General features: G+C 40.0%; 1 protein-coding gene across 6 annotated transcripts in view; it reads left to right on the forward strand.

Annotated features, from left to right (window-relative positions):
• The first annotated feature begins 2,892 nt into the window (after nt 1-2,892).
• Nucleotides 2,893-25,786, forward strand: part of LOC124787661 (zinc finger CCCH domain-containing protein 18-like) — a 141,736-nt gene continuing 118,842 nt past the window's right edge. For 5 of the 6 annotated variants that reach the window (XM_047254469.1, XM_047254464.1, XM_047254466.1 and 2 more), the window contains exon 1: nt 2,893-3,061. The gene's annotated coding sequence lies outside the window, so the exon portion shown is untranslated. Of the gene's footprint in view, nt 3,396-25,786 lie in introns of all 6 variants that reach the window. The other variant, XM_047254465.1, reaches the window with a different exon arrangement.

The raw sequence follows: 25,786 nt of genomic DNA on the forward strand, positions 1-25,786 counted from the left end.
CGCACAATCAACTCAACAGCTCATGCATCCAAGTTGCTGACTAGAATAATATACAGAAGAATAGAAAATTGAGGATGGGCTGGATGACGATCAATTTGGCTTTAGAAGAGGTAAAGACACCTGAGTAGCAATTATGACCTTGTGGCTGGTAAGGGAAGCAAGACTAAAGAAAAATCAAGGCGCATTCATAGGATTTATCAACCCGGAAAAACCATTCGACAATGTAAAATGGTGCAAGATGTTGGGAATTTTTTTGTTTTAGAAAAATAGGAGCAACCTTAAGGGAGAGGCAGATAATATACGATACGTACAAGAGCCAATGGAGAACAATAAGAGTGGACAATCTAGAAGGATGCGCTTGGATTAAAAAGGGTATAAGAAAGGTATGTAGTCTTTCCCCCTACTGTTCAATACATACATCGAAGAAGCAGTGATGGAAATAAAAGAAAGATTTTAGAGTAAAATTAGAATTCAATGTGAAAGGATATCAATGATACGATTCAGTAATGACATTGCTATCCTGAGTAAAACTGAAGAAGAATTACATGATATGCTGAATGAAATGAACAATCTAGTGAGTACATAGTATGGATTGAGAGTAAATCGAAGAAAGACAAAAGTAACAAGAAGTAGCAGAAATGAGAATAGCGAGAAACTTAACATCAGGATTGATGGTTACAAAGTAGATGGAGTTAAGGAATTCTGCTACATAGGCAGAATAACCAATAACAGATGGAGCAAGGAGAACATCCTAAGCGGAGTAGCACTGGCAAGGATGGCATTCCAGGCCAAGAAAAGTCTATTAATATCAAACACAGGCCTTAATTTGAAGAATAAATTTCTGAGAATGCACATCTGGAGCACAACATTGTATGGTATTGAAATATGGACTGTGGGAAACCGGGAACAGAAGAGAATCGAAGCATTTGAGATGTGATGCTACACACGAATGTTGAAAATTACATGGACTGATAAGGTAAGGAATAAGGAGGTTCTACACAGAATCGGAGAGGAAAGGGATTTGTGGAAGACACTGACAAGGAGAAGGGACAGGATGATACAACATCTGTTAAGACTCCAGGAAATGACTTCCGTGGTACTAGAGGCAGTTGTAGAGAGCAGAAACTGTGGAGATTGGAATACATCCAGCAAATAATCGACGATGTAGGTTGCAAGTGCTACTCTGAGATGAAGAGGTTGCCACATAAGAGGAATTCGTGGCAAGCCTATCAAACTACTCAGAAGATGAAAACAAAAAGTATCAGTCTCTCTTCTTTGGGCACAAGGACAGATACATGAACCCCAAATATATTCAAATCTTCTAAGGGTAATTCTCTGCCATGAAAAGCTTGAAAAGGAATTTTACTAGCGTTCAGACCAGTTTGATTTATTACATAAGTAGCTCTGTTATACAGTATATTTCAGCAGAGAAATGCCTGGACAATCCTGAGAGCATTGAATGATGAGCTTCAACCAACGTACGCATTTCTCTCTCAGCTCTTACATTTTGTTGTGATGTGTACACAGTGCTTCTTTGATGAGTTATGTCATTTTCACTCACAAATGTACTTAAATCAGTATTCATTAACTCCAGTCGATTATCGCTCCTTAGAACTTTAATTTTTCAGACCAGTTTCTCCCTCGGCTTTTGCAATAAAGTTCCTTATCAAATCTTTAATTCTAAACTTCTGTCTCATAAAGAATGCTTGTCATTCTTCAAAAGCAAAAAATATCTCCCTCATCCAAGCGAATGCGACTTAATCGGTCCACAGACTGCATGAACCAGTTCAATTGAGGCATTAGCTCTTTATGAACTCATTGGTGAAAGGCGCCAAACACACTTCACAAAGACAAAGTTGTCAACAGAGTACACTCATTTACATAAAAAGATCTCTCTCACAAGTATAATGTTCTGATGGGACAAGTTTTTATGCATAGCACTCAACCCTTCAACATGTTGAGACAAATTTACTGGACAACTATGAATGTTCACAAAAGAAATGTAAATATTGTCATTACTATCAGTCGTAGAGTGAGAGTAATCATTGGCAGATCTGATTGTGTTCCATTTAGAGAAAACAACATACGATACATTTTATTGACACAAGTGGATAGTGCACGAACTTCAGTTTAAAGGGTCAATAATTCACATACTTTTGTCCAACGCAGTTCCTGTCGAAAACAAACTGAATTTCAGTTCGGGCATAAAAAGCACCCCACTGTTTTGATAAATTTAACCCTGTTCCACATTACTACGCGCAACCATATCAGGAAGTTTACCGTCATCCACAGAAACTGTCATTGAGCTTTGCACACTGTTCAGTCTCTTGAATAATTTGCTCTTATTGGACATATGCTCGCTAGCACCTGTATCCATGAACCGATAATCTTCTACGTCAACTTCTTAACTCAAACGCGTAAAGGTACTTACATCCGAAGCCTTTTTGCCTTCCTTCAATAGCCTGCATTCTGACTTCAAATGACCCTTTTTTTACTATAATTACAGCTTTTCATGTCTCTCTTCGCTTAACAGAAACGTAATCGGGTGCAGTAAATTAAGCTCTATTATAAAATTGGTTGTACAGAGTTTATTATATGTAACAGTTTACACTCAATGGCAGACGACAATAACGCACACGTAGGATAAATATCATAAAGCAATAGCATCTGAAAAACGGAAATTAATTCAAACGAAAAGAACATTGAATCACTAACAGAAAGTTGCATTCTTCTCTTTAGATCTTGCATTTTGAAGCATTATTCTCAGGAATTTGTAAATAGGGTTCTTTTTTCGACACGAAGCCAGATCATTCAAAGATATTGTTTAGGCTTCGCCGGGTTTGAACTGTTATGAAATCTTTTGTTTATTACACGCTGCGTTGTATTGTGGGTACAAGTGATCGACCAATGGATTAGCTTGTAAGGGAAGCCAATGTCTCATGGTTTTGCTGGACTCTTAAGATGCTAACATAAATTGAGACTGGCTTCTCTTTTCTAATTGTTTTGAAGTTGAGAAAATACACAAGATTATTTTGATTGTGTCTACGTGTTGTAGGACAAGGTAAGGTCAGTTAAAAGTTCACAACTTGAACGTAGAAGGAAAGTGCACTCACGCCGGGGTGTTTTTTTAGACGAGTGAAAAAAAAAAGAGGTCATGTTTTATAATGTAATAGTATTATTTTCAGAAATGTGAAGACTACAGTTTTGTTAATTTTGTGTTGTGTTCAAAGTTTACTCGTAACTTCGACAAGTGTAGTAATCGGTACAACGAAAGTTGCGAAAATGGTAAACTACGAAGACAGTAGGAAACTTTATAGTGTTTCCTCATTTTCATTGTGGAATGCTGGTAATCGCAGTGTACCAGCTCAGTATGGAGCGTTTGCTTCTGTAAAAAGGTAAGAGCGCGTTCAAGTGATAACACCTCAGAAGACGTCATCAGAAATCACCCATTAACCTCAGCCGTGTGTATGGTTTTGCTTATATATGTTAACTGGTTTGGGCCACAGGTTGTGTTATGTACCGTTAATTGGTTCAGTGTGGTTTCCTTGGCCATATAGACTTGTGACTCAGCTATTCTATACACAAGTTTACTTTGTTCAGATATTTACTCAAATATGAGATAGACTTAAGCAGTAATGTACAAAGTTTACAGTTAATCTATTCTTAAAGATGATATTGCATTTGCTACTTGTTTACTTCCCTACATTACGCTGTGTGTCAGAAATGATGTTTTTTCATTGAGTAATAATACTAGTTTGTATTTATATTTGGGCTAATACATTGAATTAGTCCAGTATAAAGTGTTTGGGTATAACTCTGTTTTGAGTCAGATGTAAATAAATTAGCTTGAGACTTAGCTATTTGCAGCTGAATCTCAAAGTGTCTGAAGAATTAACAACAGATCTATTGCTCAAGCTACCTGTTTTTGTTCAGCCTGTGTTGTCTAATTTATAAAATGTAGTCTGTCAGAATTTCTGCTTTTGTAGGATGGCTATTGAGACTCAAATTTAACAGTTTTTCTGTTTAAATATTGTGCTAAAAGTTTAGAAAAACTGGTGCTTTTGTGTAAAGATGTAATATTATTTTTGAGCCTTTCAAATTTTGTTGTGCTGTGCTCGTTGTGAAACTGTTGCTAGTTGAATGTGTGTGCTTGTATCTGTTGATACTTTGGTAGAAGGTATTTGGTACTTGAAAGGAACATATTCAGTGAATGGTCTGTCAAAAGGCAGGTATTACATAAGTGAAGTGTGTTCAGTTGCTTGTTCTTCATTCCTGCTTCACATTATTAATTTTAATGGATGCATAGTGTGCTTTACTTTCTATTGCATCAAGTTTTCTACCATTTTTTCTGCCTTCTGTTTCTTGGATGCTGTAAATGAAGAAACATTGTTCCAAGTGAACTGTTGATGGAAAAAAGTATTTGTGCTCCCACTGTTCACTTGAAATGACTAATTGTAGTCTGTATTGCTGCAAATTAAACTGTTTGCTGCCAATTAAAATACTTTAGTCAACCAAATAGCTGTAGATTCTACTGCATGACAAAAACAGTTACTTCTCTTAAAATGGGATCTGCTTTATCACCACAGTTCTTTTAACGCACATGCTGTACCAAACATTTTGTTTTTAGGGGTGAAAGAGTGAAATGAGAAAAGTAAAACAAGTGAAAATAATGCTTCTGGTTAGTTTTAGAATCATTTCTTATAGAGATTCTTGGCATAAATGGAATGCCTGTTTAATTAATATCATTATTACTGAAAGGATTTCCAGCTCCTTAGTATTCTGCTTTCTTCAGAATATATTTCAATAATTATTGTTATTTGTACTGTATAATGGTTGACAAGTAGGCTATTTATTTACCAACAAAAATCTAAAGGGACCTGTCTTTCTGAAGACGCACTGAAATTATGCAGACAAGGGTGAAGCTGTATGTGAGTAGTTAGAAATAATTATGAAAAATCCGCCTCGATTGCACAAACTACCTGTGCAATCAAGGCTGATTTTTCATAATTATTTCGATACTTAAGATTGCTGACGCACTGCAATGCTGAAAGTTCTTGGGTAATTAGACCTCCATCAACAAGTGAATTCGATGTTGTAAATGTTACGTACTTCACTGAGAGAGAGAGATCTCATTTTTTGCAAATACGCCAAAATTGCAATTATGATTAAATTATATTTGATAACAGTCCAGTTGGAAAATATTGTTATTTCTGCAATTAGTAAACTGTTTGTATCACTAGAGAGAATATTAAATCTCTGTGAGTTGTGTCTTTAATTTTTGTACAATGATCTAGACATCTTGTTCTGTAGGTCCCATTGTGAAAAAGAAATTTTAAGGACTTGGAAAGCTCGAAGAAATAAATTAACAGATAGAAGTAGCTAGTATGATTACTATTATACTACATTTCAGCTCATGTTTGTATAAATTACTCTCTCACACTCACCACTCCACTTATGTAATCTACCTCACTCCCAAAGCTCTGCTCATACGTGCAAACCAGGCAACAAAGCGAGCTCATGGAGGCCGAAAATATATAACGCAATTCTGTTTATATAATAGGCCTGCAAGCAATGCCGCAGATTATGCTGTCACCGCGATGTAGATTCTGCCTTTGGGACAAAATCAGTATTATTATTTCAACACAGGTGGAGCGAAAGTACTGTATGCACCAGTAAAAGAAATGCCAGTAAGTAACAAGACCATAAAATGAAGAAATGGCTCAGTGCAAAACAGAAATGTCACTTGACAGCATAAGTGAATGTGAAGAAAAAGCCATCCACAAAATAAGATCAAGTTGTATGTTAGTGAGATGAAGACATATTTGACTGCCTGCTGTGTATTGGGTACCACTTAACTGATCTTCCATTGGCTTTCTTCAGCATGACATGGAAATATACTGCCAACATTTGCTCTACATTGCAAACAAGTATGTGCACAGCACCTTCTAAAATTAATCTGTGTGAAGGCTGATTTGAACACAGCATTGGTTAATTAAACATGGCTGTATAGGAGTTCATATGCCTGAGAACTCATTAAGAGATGACTTATTGAAAAGAGCCCAAGAGTATCATTACTAATATTAGATTCACTCTATGTAGTTGATCATTAATGATATTTTCATTCACTTAACAGAGTATTACTCTTTGGACCACTGTCTCATTTCATAGTATCCCACACACATTTGTCTCTGGTTACTGAATTGTTGGTATATGACAGTTTGTGTAATTGATGCTGTTTGATTTGATGTTCTGTGTATGCCAGTAATTTGTACAGTTCAGATAAATCAGTGTCATTATTTTCACCGTATATTATGTCGCTATGAAAGAAACATTTAATTTTCTAAGGTTATAATATCCAGACTATCAAAAATAGTTACTTTGAATTCTACATGTCTCAAAACCTACAAATGGTATCACTGTACCCATAATGCTCTATTTGCTTTTGCGCATCATTGGCCTAATCCAACAGTGAAAATACAGATTTGTGCAACATGGGCTGGGAATTAAACATTTTTGTAGAAAATGTTCAGCCTATGTGGCAATTTTTTTTCTCTCCATGGGCATATTTACAAGTGCCTTTTGCAACAGCATTTATCACAATATGTACCCTTCTCTCTGAGACTTGTTAAATGTTGCAGTAAGTTCAAGTAAAATAATCCATACTTGTGTAACTGAACTTGATGAAAAACTTATGTGAGGTAATATGTGCTATGATACTGCAATTACTGAAGAGGAAATCACAGAAATAGTGTAGAACTCTTGGAAAGCCCTTGCATTAGTCCTATAGCAGTAATTTTGCATATATCAAGTCTTTTGTATATGTCCAGTATGGCAGGCAAGCAGTCTAAAACTTACTTTTAAGTTGAGTAAATAATATCTAGAGGTTTGCATTAATAATTTCATGTCTTATTCACTTCATCAAAAATTATGTGCATGTACAGAAGATCATTATGTACTTAGATCAATGTGAAGCACAGTATCAAAATATCTGCATCTATACTCTGCAAACCACTGTGAAGCTTATGGAAGAGGGTACATACCATTGTACCGGTCATTGAGGTTTCTTCCTGTCCCATTCATGTATGTAGCATGGAAAAAATTGTCACTAAAGGGTAATTCTGTAGTAGCATGGGCCGGCCGAAGTGTGCCGTGCGGTTCTAGGCGTTGCAGTCTGGAACAGCGAGACCGCTGTGGTCGCAGGTTCGAATCCTGCCTCGAGCATGGATGTGTGTGATGTCCTTAGGTTAGTTAGGTTTAACTAGTTCTAAGTTCTATGGGACTAATGACCTCAGAAGTTGAGTCCCATAGTGCTCAGAGCCATTTGAACCATTTTTGTAGTAGTATGGTGAATTATTGAAATAACTGAAATTGAGTGCTGATTCCTTTGTAGTCGCTATGCGTTTCTGTATAGTGCTTATAACTTTGGTTGGTACAATGGAAAATAGATTTTTTTCTTAATTGTTGAGTTCAGATGTAAAAGTGTGTGTGTGTGTGTGTGTGTGTGTGTGTGTGTGTGTGTGTGTGCGTCAGAGAGAGAGAGAGAGAGAGAGAGAGAGAGAAGTTGAAGTTGGTTAGCTGATAACCAAAGTTGCACCAGTGGACAGTTTTTTTGAACAGGCTTAAAAATGTTGCTCAAAATGAAATAAGAAGCTTTAGCATCATGGAGAACTCCTCATCAAATAAGATTTTGTCCTCTCTGTCAACACAGGAATATACAAGTCTCAAAAGAGATTTAAAGGCTGCATATGATTTTGTCTTCATTATCCAAGATGGCAATTGGGAGAAGGATGACTTTCCTTTTTACCCAATGTGATCAAATTCTAAATTGTGCTGTATCTGCCATCCACAGTATTATTAATTTTCTGTGACAAGATCCAAAGATTGAATAGTCTTACGAATGTTTGGTGTCTGTTCTTTTGGACATGCCGAAAGAACAGGCACCATGCCTAGCTGGGCAATGGGTCCACCTTATTCAGTGCAGATGAACAATACATTTGACTTCATGTGGGAATCTCAGAGTAGCGAATGGGAGTAAAATGGACAGGGATTAAGGATAGGTGGCACTCAGTGAGAATGTTGATTGGCCGTGATGCATGCGGAGATGGTCTGCGCAGTTGCGATAACACTGTGTCCCGGGTGTTGCAGTGGTTAACACACCTGCATACTAAGCAGATCTTCGGTTCAAATTCCACCGCTGCTGATTTTGCATAATGTGTCACTGCAGCTGATAGCAGTGATCACCTTCAAGTTTAGTAACATGGGGAAAAAATGAACATTAGCATAACTAAAGCAATCGGCTCAAGAGAGTGTGCAGTGTGCCGCTAAAATCATCATTTGTCATCTACTCAATAATGTGTCTCTTTTTTAATCTGTGCTGGTCCTTACGGAACAGTTGTTCATTCTGTGAAAATGTCATAATAAGTTTACAGTGTTTCTGAATTTTACACTCAATGCATAGAAATATGGAAACACCACAATCGCAACACATTGTCAGGTCTGATATTATTAGGAAAACTGTTGGTATCCAAAACCACTGCCAGAGGATAGAGGTTGATAGCGATCACGCACCCTTCTCTCTAAAGTAGACCACAAAGGCTCGTTAATATTGAGATCTAGTGACAGTGGCGGCCAGGGGAGAACCAACAACTTATCCTCATGATCACAAAATCAGTCCTGGATCATGTGAACGGGGGCACTACTGTTTAGGAGAATAGTGTCACTATTGTCATTGTACCATGGGATGAGCCTGAAGACAAAATGGTCAAATTATCACAAAACACCCTCCATGTTTCACTCTTGGGGCGTAAACTCAGCCTGAAGTTAGAAACTGTGTGAATTTTAGACTCGTCTGGTTAAATGATTTTCTTCCATCGTTCCTAGACCAAGTTTTATGGCTTCGTCATCATGTTTTCCTGTTATGGCTATTTGCAGTACTGACGTTGTTTTAGAGTTCCAGCCCACCATGAAATTTCTCTACTTATGGGGTTGCGCCCCCCTCCTCCACCACCACCAAGTGACGGTCTATCACTATCACTTGACACACACATTCATCCACGTTGTGACGTAGCAGATGATGTTTCTTGCTGTCCTTCTATGCAATATAAATCTTGGATAAGAGTAGATGCTTGAATTGTGAAAGCACCCACATAATGAGCGCCAACAATATGCTCACATTCAAATTCACTGAGTTCCAATGTATTGTGCTCACCACTGACCGTGAGCAACACTTGAGGACAGTACACAGGTGTCATTCGTGGTAAAAAACAACAGCATCAGTATAGACTTTGCTAGCATCTGCATTTATATTCAAGCATGCAGTCCCCACTGTTTTTCTACATTTTTGTCCAGCCCTGTCTGTATAAGTAATGTGTGTGGTAGGTTTTTGAATCTGTACTATGACCTTTCTTGGAAACTGGAATGACTGATTTCTTAAATGGGGTGCTTTTCCACTGAAATTATTCCAAGCAGTATCTGTTCTTGATGAACCACTGCTTTGAGTTTGAATTTTGAAGCTGAAGGAGCATGGTAACTTGTAAAAATCATATGATTGTTACATACGGATATTGAAGCTGTAATTGTGAAGATAATTAGTAAATCATTTTCAGACTGTTACTGACACTTTTCTGTACTAATGCAGGATATGTGCTGATTTAAATGTACTAGTTTTTGTACCAGCACAAGAAATGCAATCTTCAGAAAGTAATAATGTTTTGAACCTGCAAACTTAAATGTGTGAGTAGATGAGTTGGAGAGTAAAGCCAGTCTCAGATAAGGTAATGAATTTTACTCACTCCTGATGAACTTCAATTCAGAAAAAGTCTCAACAGCAAGGCCTTCGTAGCTACCATCTGTTTCTTCATATACTTTTCATTCAGTTATTACAAACTTAGTTTAGGAAAAGTAGCTGTGTTTTATGTAGCTACAAGTTTCCTTGAGAAGAGCATTTATGCAACAGAACGTCAAGTGTAAGCAGATTCATTGTTTAGCTCAAGGGAAAAAGGCATCGAAAATTGTAGCATCTAAATGAGATAATTCAGCATGATGGATCAGAATATAGAGCAGTTAATACTTACATTTACAATTTGATCCAATATGCCTGCCACCAAAGCCAGTACCACCGTTGTTATTAATATAGGAACCAAGTTCAGACATTATTTCAACAGCGCTCAAACCTAGGGCAAGTGGAGTTCATTACTTGGAGGAACATTATTGTGTCAATGGGCAGCTATGCTTCAGGTATAAAAAGAAAAAGTATTTCAAACAAGAGAACATGATTGGCATTGTTCATTAGAAGGAAATTATGTTCTGCAAACAAATTTTTAGAACTAAAAGTGCCAACATAGAAAATTTTGGTGTTGATAAAACAAGGGGTTGCAAAATGAGAAGGCTATCTATGATAACAGACAGAATTAAAGAACAAATTCATTAGTATGAATGCATTTATCCAGATGTTAAAATGGCATGAAGATTTGTAAGTGAAATCTGAACACAAGATAATATGTAGATTTTTTGTTTACTCAACGAAAGTAATCTGACTTACATTCAATTATCCATCTGTCCAAATTATTTCACAGTTAAGGACCAGATTTCAGTGTCCAATGAGCACAATAACTTATGCAAACGACCGTGTTACCATCGACATGGTTGCTGATAGTTCATAAGCCCACCCGCTAATGGCAGCATGGTGATTTGACAACATATTTTGCTTGTCGTTCTTAGAGCTGACGGTTTTCGTGTGAACTAATTTCTCATGTGTGTTACGAGCAAGTGAAGAGTTATGTCACAAGATCAAGGTTAAAACAAGTCGAGATATTAACAGCTGTTTGAAACTGTATATCTGTTGGCTGTATAAGAAGTTCATTGTTGTTTAACTGCTCTGCACTGTTTGTGCTTACACATGCAATGAATGAACGTAGTAAAACAGGAAATCTACATACTTAAGAAATAAATACATTGCTTCCCCGGAAAATTTAGTTGAGGGAACTGATAAATTATGAACAGAATTGCTGACCATTACTTAAACTGGAGGAGGTGAAATGTGAAATACTGCTGACAGATACATTTAAAGGTAAAAGTAACACACTATCCTAGCTTTCAGAACTAACTGTTTCTTCGTGGGGTAGGAGAGAGGGACAGACTGGGAAAGGTTAACAAATATGGGTCACTCACACCCCAGCATGTGAGAGACCCACCTGTAGAGAGAAAAGGGTAATGCCACTTTTACTTGTATATGTGTCTTATCAGTCTGTTCTCAAGTCAGAAAATAATTTTCATTTGGCCAAGGACTGTTAATCTTTTTCAAACACCTTTGAATGTTGTTGAATGGTTTGCAGGCATCTGCATTTGTAATGTCAGCTGCTTAAACCACAATATGAAAGGATAGACTGCTAATCACCACATAGAGGAAATGTTGAATTGCAGACACACACACACAATGAAAAATACTGTTAAAATATTAAGCCTTCTGATAGCGTCCTTGTCTTCTGAAATAGAAAACTATCACACACTTTGCACTTGAGCTCCGGCGCCCAGGGATAGCCACTTGCACGTGTGTGTGTGTGTGTGTGTGTGTGTGTGCGTGTGTGTGTGTTTTATCTATTTCAGGACTTTATTCGAACCTTAATATTTTGGCAGTCTATTTCATTGGGCATGTATTTGACTCGTTGCCTTCTCTGTGTGGTGAGTTAACAGCCTGTCCTTTCCATATTGTTATTCCATCCAGGAATGTTCATTGTTTGATTTTGCCTAATTGCATAAACCAATTAGTGTAAGTGATCCCAGCGATAATAATCCAAAGGACTGAGATTAAGAGAACTTGCAGGCCCTGGAATTATTCCTCCATACCCTACACTGAAACATACAGTGAATTTGGAACAATGCAGTTGAAATGTGCTGGAGCCCATAATGCATAAACAGCAAGCTTTTTATTATTTCTCAGGGCATATGTTATAACAAATTTGGGAAAGTTTTAAATTAGATGTGATGTTTTTTCCGTAGTGAAGAGCTTCCCGAGGATATAATATTCTGAAAAGTGTCCTTATAGACAGCACCTGCAAAATGGATGGACCTACCAGACAATTACTTAAAATTTCAGTCCACACATTAAAGTATTCCTTGATAGCTAGCCTACATTTTACAATAAGGTTTTTCATAATTCCAAAAATTTTTGCTATGGGAATGTTCTATAACATCTTCTCCAGATGCTGCCTCATCTATAAACGAGATATTATCATCTGTATTACTAAGCGACTATTCTGGAATCTGGTACCAGTTGCAACAGCTTCCAGGGGTAATTATAAGAAATTGAAGGTGCTGTCACAGTCTACTCATTAAGAAGTATAATCATATGTTAAAAGTTTAACACAGTAAGACAGGTGCTACAGTTAGAAACTGTATGTTTGCTTTGAGACAACATAACTGACAATGTGCAAACACCCAGACTTTATTCATTCATTGTTTGAAAATCGGAGCACTTAATGACTTCCAACAAACTTTACTTAAGTACAGCTTCAGACCTTTTGTAAACTTTTTCTTGTTTAATGTCAAATATTTAACACATTAACTTATTTGTAAAGTAATCAAATGTTTGAAGCTATTTCAATATGGGAGTTGGATTTTTTAAGGAATTGGTGGTTACTGGTTAATAACTAAAACAACTAAGTATTTAGGACATTAATTTATATTGACTATTTTCCGTATTTTGATATGAGAACTCTATCCCCAAAGTCTGTAAAGGTGTTTTAGCTACCCCAGTAGAAATACAGGGTGATTCAAAAAGAATACCACTACTTTAAAAATGTGTATTTAATGAAAGAAACATAATATAACCTTCTGTTATACATCATTACAAAGAGTATTTAAAAAGGTTTTTTTTTCACTCAAAAACAAGTTCAGAGATGTTCAATATGGCCCCCTCCAGACACTCGAGCAATATCAACCCGATACTCCAACTCGTTCCACACTCTCTGTAGCATATCAGGCGTAACAGTTTGGATAGCTGCTGTTATTTCTCGTTTCAAATCATCAATGGTGGCTGGGAGAGGTGGCCGAAACACCATATCCTTAACATACCCCCATAAGAAAAAATCGCAGGGGGTAAGATCAGGGCTTCTTGGAGGCCAGTGATGAAGTGCTCTGTCACGGGCTGCCTGGCGGCCGATCCATCGCCTCGGGTAGTTGACGCTCAGGTAGTTACGGACAGATAAGTGCCAATGTGGTGGCGCTCCATCCTGCTGAAATATGAATTGTTGTGCTTCTTGTTTGAACTGAGGGAACAGCCAATTCTCTAACATCTCCAGATACTGTAGTCCAGTTACAGTAGCACCTTCGAAGAAAAAGGGACCAAAAACTTTATTGGCTGAAATGGCGAACAAATGTACAACTAAATGAAACTTTATAGCTCCCTTAATTCGCTGACAGATAGTGCTTAGCTCTGCCTTTTGTCGTTGCAGAGTTTTAAATTCCTAAAGTTGTGGTATTCTTTTTGAATCACCCTGTATATTGATAAAGCAGAAATTATTCGTTTCACTTATAGCTTCAAATGATATAGGTACATCAGTAACACAGAAAATGAGGGAAATTCAATAACTGTAACAGAACGATAAAAATTTATTTGAATGTAAGTATTTATAAAGAATTGAAGACTTATTACAAACCTTCATAATTTCGAAGTTCAGCAACGTTAGCAATCTGGGATCCCTTATTTTGTTGGTGAAGCCATAATCTACCCTACTTCATGTATACAGCAAAATGTGTGTGCGAGTTCAATATCATAATGAGATGTTGGTAACACATTTGGGGCTTTTATCCTCCAGAAACCATTGTAAAATGTGTGGCAAGCAGACCTTCTCATTGTACCACATATTTAAGTTTCTGCTTGTTCCATCCATGTATAGAATGCAGGAAGGAGGACTGCTTAAATGCCTCTCTGTTCACTGTCATTAGCCTATAGTCCCTTTGTACACCTTGTATGAACATTACTTGGGTTGCAATGTATTCTTACACTCGTTACTTCATACCAATTCATTAAACTTTGTAAGGCTTCTCTGGGATGCTTGGCATCTATCTTCAGCTGTTGACAGTTCAGGTTTTACGTTGTCTCCATGTTGCTCTTCTGTGGATCAAGCAAACCTTCTTTGTGGGTGTTTACTATCCCTATTGGTTCTCTTTGGTATGGGTCCCACACATTTGAGCACCATTTTATGATGGGTTGCTTGAGTATTTTATGAGGAGTCTCCTTTGGGAACTGACTGCATTTCCCCACTATTCCACCAACCAGTCAAACTTTACGATTTGCTGTACTCACAATGAGCCCATGTTCTAATTTTGTAGTACTAGTAGTAGTAGTAGTAGTAGTAGTAATTGATATTGGTGGTGGTGGTGGTGGTGGTGACGACGACGATCATGATAATGATGTGGTCTTCAGTCCAAAGACTTGTTTGATGTAGCTCTCCGTGCTTTTCTATCCTGTGAAAGCATCTTCATCTCGTTGTAACTATTGCAACCTGCATCTATTTGAACCTACTTGATCTCCCTCTCCAATTTTATGCCTCATCTACACTCCAATACCAAATTCACAGTTCCTTGATGCCTCAAAATGTGTTCTGTAAACCATTCCTGTATTGTATTCAAGTTGTGCCATAAATTTCTTTTCTCTTCTATTCGATTCAGTACGTCTTCATGAATTATTTGACCTACTCATCTAATATTCGCCATTCCTCTGCAGCACCACATTTCAGAAACTTCTATTCTCTTTTTGTCTGAACATTTATCATGGACATTTCACATCAGTACAAAACTACACTCCAGACAAAAACCTTAAGAAAACACTTCCTAAAACTTATATTTATATCCACTGTTAACAAATTTCTTTTTTCTGAAATGTTTTTCTTGCTGTTGTGTATCAGCAGTTTATATTGTTCTGCGCAGAATAGTACATGGTACAAATATGTTCCACTGAACTGTGATTTTATTTTTTATTTTTTTTAATTTTATTTTTTATTTTATTTTATTTTTTTTTTTTGGCGGGGGGGGGGGGGGGTAGTTTTGGTTTCTATTGATCACAGATATCAAGGGTGAAGTGTTTTGCGTAGCCTTTGGCCTAGCAACTGTGTACATACCTATTAGAATAATGGGCATACTGTAGCTGTCCTACAATACGGAGCCAAAATTAAAGCATTACACACTTCCTCCAGTCCTAACAAGTTGAGCATATCCATTGGTTATTTTGCATCAAGTGTGGTCGAGAGTGGCAGCTTAGGCAACTTACCAAAGCACCATTTGTTCATGTGCATATCTCAAGAAACCCTAGAAAACCGTGATTTTTGGGTGCTAATATTACAAATTCCTGGGGATGGCCACTTCCATAATTTCTGTTCATTGCAGATTGTTGAAATTTTTACCATATGTTCGTAATATGACACTTTCGTGAAACTTCGAAACTTTTTTTGCTATCATTATTCATTTCCAAGATCTAGATGTTCAGAGTCAATGTACCTATTCATAAGACTGCAACAACTGGTTTTTAGCCATTTTTGCAATGTAGACTGCAATTATTCAAATAACTAACCCTAGTAAATAGCTCAAATTTTAACTGTGCATTCTTTAGACTTTCATCTAGAGATACGGTTTTCCCATTTTTTAAAATCAGTATCTGCTATCAAGATACACCCAAAAAACAGTGACTTTTTTTTGTAGCAGAAGTACCAGTTAAGGTGATGGCCACTTGTATAATTTCTGTTCATGGCAAAACTTAGAAACTTCTATCGTATGTTCGTAAGATGATTTTCTTGGGGAACCTTGAAACATGGCTCGATGTCATAATACGTTACCGAGATCCAGTCTGAGATGTAAATGTAATTTTAACTGACATAGCAAACACACAAAAAGGTTCTGGAGTCATATCAAGGTTTCTGAGGTTGTCAAACTATGTTTCTAGTCATATGAATTAATAGAGGGAAACATTCCACATGGGAAAAATATATCTAAAAACAAAGATGATGTGACTTACCAAACGAAAGCGCTGGCACGTCAATAGACACACAAACAAACACAACCATACACACAAAATTCAAGCTTTCGCAACAAACTATTGCCTCATCAGGAAAGAGGGAAGGAGAGGGAAAGACGAAAGGAAGTGGGTTTTAAGGGAGAGGGTAAGGAGTCATTCCAATCCCGGGAGCGGAAAGACCTATGTCTGCTTGTGTCTGTATATGTGTGGATGGATGTGTGTGTGTGTGTGTGTGCGCGCGCGCGCGAGTGTATACCCATCCTTTTTTCCCCCTAAGGTAAGTCTTTCCGCTCCCGGGATTGGAATGTCTCCTTACCCTCTCCCTTAAAACCCACTTCCTTTTGTCTTTCCCTCTCCTTCCCTCTTTCCTGATGAGGCAACAGTTTGTTGTGAAAGCTTGAATTTTGTGTGTATGTTTGTGTGTGTATCGTTTGGTATGTTTCTAGTCAGCATTTTTCACCAGTAAAACTTAATTATGTTGTCTCTATATAATGGGCACTTCATGCCGACACAGTTGTGCCCAAAGGACATGACGGTGACAAAAAAAGGCTAAAAAGGGTCTTAACATGCCTAAAAAGAACTTAAAATGACTGGCAAAAATATGTAAAACTGGAAAGACTAGAAGTTAAGTAAAATACTTCTAACATCAGTTACTGTTTTGAGATACAAAACATAAGTGGGACATTTTCAATGAATTACAGTTGATCAGCAAAATATCCAGAAAAAATGTAAAGCAAACGATTTTGTGTTAACATTGTATGTACTTATTTGTTGTTTGTATTTGTCGGAAGTATGTACACTGACTTGACAAAAGTCATGGGATAGTGATACACACGTATGCAGATGGTGGTAGTACCATGTACACAAAGTATGAAAGGTCACTGCATTGTCAGAGCTGTCATTCATACTCAGGCGATTCATGTGGAAAGGTTTCCTATGTGATTATGGCCAAATGATGAAAATTAACAGACTTTGAACTTGGAATGGTAGTTGGAGCTAGACGCATGGGACATTCTACTTCAGAAATCATCAGGGAATTCAGTGTTCCGAGATTCACAGTGTCAAAGAGTTTGTCAAGAATATCAAATTTCAGGCATTACCTCTCATCTCAGATAACGCAGTGTCCGACAGCCTTCACTTAACGACCTTCACTTAATAACCATACTGTTGTCAGTGCTAACAGACAAGCAACACTACGTGAAATAACAGCAGAAATCAATGTGGTGCATATGACGAACGTATCCATTAGGGCAGTGTGACGAAATTTGGTGTTAATAGACTATGACAGCAGATGACCACCAGCACATTGCCTGCGGTACCTCATGGGCTTGTGACCATATTGGTAGGACCATAGACAAATGTAAAACTGCGACATGGTCAGATGAGTCCTGATTTCAGTTTATAAGTGGTAATGGTAAAGTTAGTATGTGCTGCAAACCCCACGAAGTCGTGACCCAAGTTGTCAACAAGGCACTGTGCAACCCGGTCGTGGCTCCATAACGGTGCAAGTTGTGGTTATATGGAATTGAAATGGTCCCTATAGTCCAGTTAAATGGTCATTGACTGGAAATGATTGTGTTCCGCTACTTGGAGACCATTTGCAGCAATTCATGGACATCGTGTTCCCAAACAACAATGAAATTGTTATGGGTGGCAGTGCGCCACGTCACCAGAACACAAACGTTCGAAATTAATTTGAAGAACATTCTGAACAGTTTGAGTGAATGGTTTGGCCACACAGATAGCCTGACATGAATTCCACTGAACATTTATGGGACATAATCAAGAGGTCAGTTTGTGCAAAAAATCCTGTAACAGCAACACTTATGCACAGCTACGGAGGCAACATGATTCAATATTTGTGCAGGGGACTTCCAATGATTTATTGAGTTCATGCGATGTCAAGTAGCTGCACTAAACCAGGCAAAAGGTGGTCTGACATAGTAGGAGGTATCCCCTGACTTTTGTCACCTCAGTGTAATTAGTCAAAACTTTACTGACCTATGGAATATGCTTTAAATAAGCACCAAGCCATGCTGCAGCAGGGGAAAGAAAGGAACCAGCAGAAAAATGTTCCTGTGGAGAACCAGCTGCCTCAATCCTTATTCTGCCTTCCTCACCCCAATAATTTTTGACATGCTAATATGTCCGTACTTTTTGTGCTGAGAGAGTAGCAGTGAGACAGCAGCGGTGGAAGAGAGAGAGGACAGTGCCAGTGGGAGAGAAGTGGCAGTGAGAAAGAGAGATATGAAGAAGACAGCAGCAGTGGGGGGAGAGGGGGGGAGGGGGAGAGAGAGAGAGAGAGAGAGAGAGAGAGAGAGAGAAGGTGATAGTGGAAATGAAAAGTTTGGATGAGTGGAGACCATATGTGGGCTTGGGCAATCTGGACCGTCTCAGGCTGTTGAACTGTTACTTGTGGGTATAAGGGAGGCCGCATTTTGGATAGAAGTGTCAAACACGTGGGCAAAGGGGAAAAATTAAATTGAACCTCTCAGAATTTTTCAACTGCTAAGGTATGGTGTCAGTAGGACACAAAGGCAAAAGATTCTTCTTTGTTAAAAGAGCACAAATATGTTTGATAGCCAATACAGGGTTATTACAAATGATTGAAGCGTTTTCACAGCTCTACAATAACTTTATTATTTGAGATATTTTCACAATGCTTTGCACACACATACAAAAACTCAAGTTTTTTTAGGCATTCACAAATGTTCAATATGTGCCCCTTTAGTGATTCGGCAGACATCAAGCCGATAATGAAGTTCCTCCCACATTCGGCGCAGCATGTCCCCATCAATGAGTTCGAAAGCATCGTTGATGCGAGCTCGCAGTTGTGGCACATTTCTTGGTAGAGGAGGTTTAAACACTGAATCTTTCACATAACCCCACAGAAAGAAATCGCATGGGGTTAAGTCGGGAGAGTGTGGAGGCCATGACATGAATTGCTGATCATGATCTCCACCACGACCGATCCATCGGTTTTCCAATCTCCTGTTTAAGAAATGCCGAACATCATGATGGAAGTGCGGTGGAGCACCATCCTGTTGAAAGATGAAGTCGGCACTGTTGGTCTCCAGTTGTGGCATGAGCCAATTTTCCAGCATGTCCAGACACACGTGTCCTGTAACATTTTTTTCGCAGAAGAAAAAGGGGCCGTAAACTTTAAACCGTGAGATTGCACAAAACACGTTAACTTTTGGTGAATTTCGAATTTGCTGCACGAATGCGTGAGGATTCTCTACCGCCCAGATTCACACATTGTGTCTGTTCACTTCACCATTAAGAAAAAATGTTGCTTCATCACTGAAAACAAGTTTTGCACTGAATGCATCCTCTTCCGTGAGCTGTTTCAACCGCGCCGAAAATTCAAAGCGTTTGACTTCGTCATCGGGTGTCAGGGCTTGTAGCAATTGTAAACGGTAAGGCTTCTGCTTTAGCCTTTTCCGTAAGATTTTCCAAACCGTCGGCTGTGGTACGTTTAGCTGCCTGCTTGCTTTATTCGTCGACTTCCGTGGGCTACGCATGAAACTTGTCCGCACGCGTTCAACCATTTCTTCGCTCACTGCAGGCCGACCCGTTGATTTCCCCTTACAGAGGTATCCAGAAGCTTTAAACTGCGCATACCATCGCCGAATGGAGTTAGCAGTTGGTGGATCTTTGTTGAACTTCCTCCTGAATTGTCGTTGCACTGTTATGACTGACTGATGTGAGTGCATTTCAAGCACGACATACACTTTCTCGGCCCCTGTCACCATTTTGTCTCACTGCGCTCTGGCGGCAAAAACCTAAGTGCGGCTTCAGCCGAACAAAACTTTGAGTTTTTCTACGTATCTGTAGTGTGTCGAGACCATATGTCAGTGAGTGGAGCTACAGTGAATTTACGAAATCGCTTCAATCATTTGTAATAGCCCTGTATTTTTGAGGAAGTTGTATTCAGGTGAGAAGCAGCTGGTTTCACACTTCCTGTCAGAGTCTTTTAAAGAAGTAATCAGACTCTCTCAGCATCACATGACATAATTTGACTACATTTCTTTGTGCTTGTTTTGCTGTTGTTGGTGTAAACTCTTTTCATAAGAAAATCCATTCAGTTCAGCTGTTTGAAATACAGTATTATCAGCAAACCTTGAAGTTTTTCGTTTTTCTGTCTGAATTTTATTTTTCTTTCCAAGTTTCTCCTTGGTCTTATTTAGTGCTTGCTCAGTGAACAGATTGAACAATATAGGGGGTAGGCCACAACTGTCTCACTCCTTTCTCAACTATTACTTCCCTTTCTGTATTTTCTCGCTGCCACCTTCAGAATTTCAAAGAGTGTAGCCCAGTCAACATTATCAAGCTTTCTTTAAATCTATAATTGCTGTAAACATAGTTTTATCTCTCCAGTCTACCTTCCAATATAAGTCATAGATTCAGTATAGCCACCTATGTTCCTACATTTCTTCAGATCACAGACTGACTTTCACAGAGGCTGGCTTCAAGTTTTGCCATTGTTCTGTAAATAAATTGTGCCAGTACACCCAGGTTTTAACATGAGTTGACTGACTACTTGTGACTCAGTGATATTTTACCTGCAGGATACCGTGTTTTTGTATTTTGTGAAGTGCATAGTTTCCCATTTCAGGAAATTGAAAGTAAGTTTCCAAACTTCATTCCACTTTGAAACCTTATTGATATCGGACTGAATATTTGTGCAGCTTGTTTCAGACAGTACTTCATTGTAGATAACTGCATCTTCTTCGAAAAGTGTAAAGTATTGTTAATATTACGTGCCAGTTTATTGATACACAACATGAACAATAACAGCCCTATCAGCCACGCCTGAAGCATGCCTAAAGTTATTTCTATGTCTGCTGACTTACCAGATTTGATAACGTGATGCGTCCTCCCTACCGAGAAAGCTTTGAACTAGTCATCAATTTCATTTTATACCAAATACAGTCCCATTTTCATTTATAAGCATTGGTGTCTTACTGAGTCGAAAGCTTATTGGTAGTCAAGAAATAAGAGATACATAATTTTCAGGATATCATGTTAGAACAGCTGGAGTTGGGCATAGTTTTGTGTGTCACTTTTGTTACCCAACTTGAAGACGTGTCCTTTTCATCAAAAAAGCAGTTTGTTACCATTTCTTGAATGGGCACATACATTGTAAAAAAAAAAAAAAAATAATTAAGTGCCAACTCTCTTTTGTCTCTGTTGTAATTTGTTGTCCTGTACTTTGCTGATACATGAATATATTTTCTTCATCTATGTTACATAATTCAACAGAGCTAGCCAACTCAGCTGTAAATCCTGCATAGAATCTGTCAGGGATTCCATCATGACCTGGCCCTTGTTCAATTCCAGTGCCCCGAGGGGGGGCTCATCACTCTTTGGTGAGTATGTGCTTGGCCACAATGGGACCCCAGTCTTTGCAGCACTACTTCCTCTTTCTATGCTGCAAACCTTCACTTCAACTATCTCTTAACTCCTCTGACTTTCCCTCAGATGGTCCTTTTGGTGCAGATCCTGCCTGGACTTGGTTCACAATTTTGGTCTTGATTTTTAGTTTCATTCTCGGCACTATCTTCACCTTCCATTACTGCATTAATGATTATATGGTCCACATTATTGGGTTTGACGTGCCAACTCTTCCAAATTTGACAAGTCGCCCGGTGTATGTTCTACCTGTGTGCCCTTCTGCCCTGGCACCCTTCCTTCCTATTGCCACAGCACACCCAAAACCCAGCATAGTAGCCAATTCTGTCTGGGAGGGAGGGAGGGGGGGGGGGAGGGTGTTGTCAGGTACCTGCATGATGGTAGCTCCTGACCATGTGGGGATCGTACTGTTTGTGCCTGCGTTGCACACTCCCTGTGTACATAATGGAGTATGTGCGCATCATGAATGGGGCACAGGGAATCCTGGCAGTGGATTACTAGCCAGCTAGCTGTTGCTATTGCTGGGGCTGGGTGGCCCACGGGGAGAACCCCCGCTTAGAGTGGGTGGCACATTGATGGATAGTTCGCACGTGAAGGGACTTAAACTTTCTACCGCCAGTGGTCACATGATCCCAGCAAGCTCTTCAAATCGAAAGACCTTGTAGGATGCAACGAAGTATGATCCCAGTGTGTTCCCTTCTCTGGTCACACTGTGGGAGGAACACAGGACTAGACAACAAGGAGCAAAATCCTCCACCTGATACCTGGTCTGTACCAGGACAAACGGGGGCACCTTTTTGGCCTCAAAGCCTTTATTTTTGTGGGACACATTAAAGACAAATGCAAGGAAGTTGTAGCCATCTCTAAGATGAAGAGCAGTTCTCTCCTGATTAAAATGTCATTTCCTGCAGTCACAGGTGCTGCTGCTATCTTGTGAGAAGTTGGGTGATGTTCACATGACTGACACTCCCCACAAGAATCTCAGTATGTTCCAAGGTGTCATCTTTCATCGTGATCTTCTTTTGGAATCTGACGATTAGGTGCAGGCCAACTTAGAGCGCCGGGGTGTGCACTTCACTGTTTTGTCCATAGGGGACTGAAGGAAAACAGTGTGCAGCTCGTGGTTGCATTCTTGCTTCCCGAGCACAGGGTCCCAGGTTCGATGCCCGGCGGGGTCAGGGGTTGCAACTACCTCGAGATGATTAGGTGTTTGTGCTGTCTTCATCATTTCATCTTCATTCATGAAAGTGGTGAGACTAGAATGAGCAAAGGTTGGGAATTTGAATGGGTGCTGATAACCGCGCAGTTGAGCACCCCACAAACCAATCATCTTCATAATCATCATCATCATCATCATCTGAAGGAAAACAGAGTTGCTGCCAGGGCCTTCATCTTGGCTTTCAAGAGTGATATGTTGCCTGAGAAGGTCAAGGTGATGGTCTACTGGTGTGAAGTGAAATCTTGTGTTCCACCTCGTATGACACACTTCAGGTGTATGAAGTTCGGACATATGTCTTCCCGTTGCACTGCTGCCCCTGTCTACAGGGATTGTGGATGTCCGTATATCCCTATTCCCCAGCCAGAGGCGCCTCATCCTTCTCCGGCCCCTCTAGCTAGGAAGAGGTTGCTCGGGACTCTTCCTTCCATGGTTGTGCTGTTCCACAGCTAGACACCAGTTGGTGGCTGAAGGAACCGCAGTCTGCCAGGCTTCTTGTTCTTCCTCTGTTCCTGAAACCAGTTTAGGGACACTTTCCCAGTCCTCATCCTCTAAGGAAAATGATAAAAAGAAGTCCTTCAAGAAATCCCGGTGGCCCGTGAGACACCAGATCTCCCCAGGCTATTGCTGCAGAACCTGCCCCCCCCCCCCCCCCCTCTCCCCCTCCTTGGTCACTTCATGCTCCCACATTATTCAGGTAGTCTGATCCTCCAATGGAATTGTAATGGATTTTTCCACCATCTGGCTGAGCTACAGCAGCTTTTAAGGCATGATTTCCAGAAACTTGAACCCCTGCCCTTAGTGGCTATTGAGGTTATTTTGAGAATCATACTGACTTTGGGAGGGTATCGGGTTGAGTTTGTATGCATGTGCTGGACTCTGTATACAGTTACCTTATGCCTCTTGATACACATTTGGAGGCTGTGGCTGTTCAGGTAAGGGCACATCAGGATTTTACCATATGTAATGTTTTTCCCCCGTGTGTCCCAGGATGTACTGTCTGCTGTACTCTTTCAGCTCCCCCCACCTATTCTAATCTTGAGTGACTTCATCGCCCATAACCCTTTGTGGGGTGGTATAATGGTCACAGGCCATGGTAGAGACATCAAAGCTGTATTGACACAGCTCGACCTTTGCCTTTTGAACTCAGGTGCCCCCCACACTCTTCAGTGTGGCACGGAGAACTTATCTGGCCATTAATCTCTCCTTTTGCAGCCCTTATCTTCTATCGTATATCCACTGGAGGGTCCACAGTGACCAGTGTGGTAGTGACCACTTCCCAGTCTTCCTGTCCCTCCCTCGGCATTGCTCCCTGGGATGCTCGCCCAGATGGGTTGTCTGTAATGCTGGCTGAGATGGGTTCACCTCTGCTGTTGTCCTTAGTCCCCATTGCAAGGCAGTACCGATGCAGCTTTTCAGTATACAATGGCAGCCATTCTTTTGGCAGCCAACCAAGCCCTCCTCTCTTCCTAGGGATCACTCCATCGGAGGACAGTACCTTGGTGGACCCCAGAGATCACTGCGGCCATTAGAGATTGAAGGTGGCCACTCCAACACCATAAACAGCATCCTTCGCTGGAGCACCTCATTGCCTTTAAACGACTCTGTGCCTGTGTCCGTTATCTCATTAGACAAAAATGGCAAGAATCATGGAAACATTACATTTCCACCATTGGATAATGTACCTCTCCATCACAGGTATGGACAAATATTGGATCCAGATGCTGTCACCGAACATTTTGCTGAGCATTATGCTTGCTCTTCTGTGTTTGAGAACTATACCCTGCCTTTCGGAACCAATGCATGTATCTTTTGCTACCCGCCACCTGGGGCTATATAATGCTTCATTCAATGAATGGGAACTCTCCAGTGTCCTAGCCCCTTGTCCTGACATGGACCCAGGCCTAGACCTCATCCACAACCAGATGCTGAAACATCTCTCAGTGGGTTGTCAGCATCACATCTTTTCTCTCTTTAGTTGGATCTGGAACAAGGATGAGTTCCCATGTCATTGGCAAGTAAGTGAGATAGTTCTTGCACTGAAACCAGGTAAGAACCCTCTAGAGATGGGCAGTTGTCACCCAATCAACCTTACCGACATTTGTTTGTAAGTTGCTCGAACACATGGTAAGCGAACAGCTGTGTGGGATCCTTGAGTCTTGGGGCCTTTTGGCTGCATCGCAAGGCAGTGTTCACAAAGGCTGTTCCACTGCAGATAATTTGGTTCACGTGGAGTCCACCATTCGTATAGTCTTTGCACGTCATCAGCACCTCCTTGCTGTTTTTTTCGACCTACAGAAGGCTTATTATACGACATGGCAGCACCACATATATATTACGCTATATGTGGATGGTCTCCAGGATCCTCTCCTGATTTTTGTCAAGAACTTCCTGTCGCACCATACATTCCAGGTTCAGGTTCAAGTGGGTGCTTCACTCAGCCCCCCCCCCCCCCCCTCTCCTCCCATATCCAAGGGAGCAGGGTCCCGCAGGCCTCTGCACTGAGTGTACCCTCTGTGGTCCAGTGGCAGCTGTGGGGTCTTCAGTATTGCTCTCCTTATATGCCGATGATTTTTTGCTTTTATTATTGCTCCTTTGTTATGGGTGTTCCAGAGTGTCGCCTGCAGGGTGCCATATGAAAGGCAGAGTCATGGGCTCTCACCGATGGCTTTTGGTTTTCAGCTGCCAGAACGCTTGTCATGCACTTCTGTTGTCATCATACTGCCCACTCGCACCCAGACCTTTACCTAGACGGTCAATTACGTCTTGTAGTTGAGACATACTGCTTTTTGAGACTGGTCTTTGATTCCCAGCTGACGTGGCTTTCCTACCTTCACCAGCTCAAGCGAAAGTGCTGGTGACATCTCAATACACTTCAGTGCCACAGTAACGCTAACTGGGGTGCGGATTGCTCTACCCTTTCATGGTTCTACAAAGCCCTGATTCTCCATTACCTATAAGGTGCCAACAACAACAGCTGCTGAATTATGCTATATGCATTCGTAGCTTCCCTGAACATCCTAACTACTGTGTCCTTTTCCTTGGAAGGGAGTTCCACCTTCCACAACAGCAACCCATAACTTGATTTACAATAGCTGTAGCCTCCATTGCCTCTGTTCAAAACTGAAACTTCCTCCACTGTCACC

Source organism: Schistocerca piceifrons, chromosome 3, assembly GCF_021461385.2.
Source record: "Schistocerca piceifrons isolate TAMUIC-IGC-003096 chromosome 3, iqSchPice1.1, whole genome shotgun sequence".
NCBI classification, from domain to species: Eukaryota; Metazoa; Arthropoda; class Insecta; order Orthoptera; family Acrididae; genus Schistocerca; species Schistocerca piceifrons.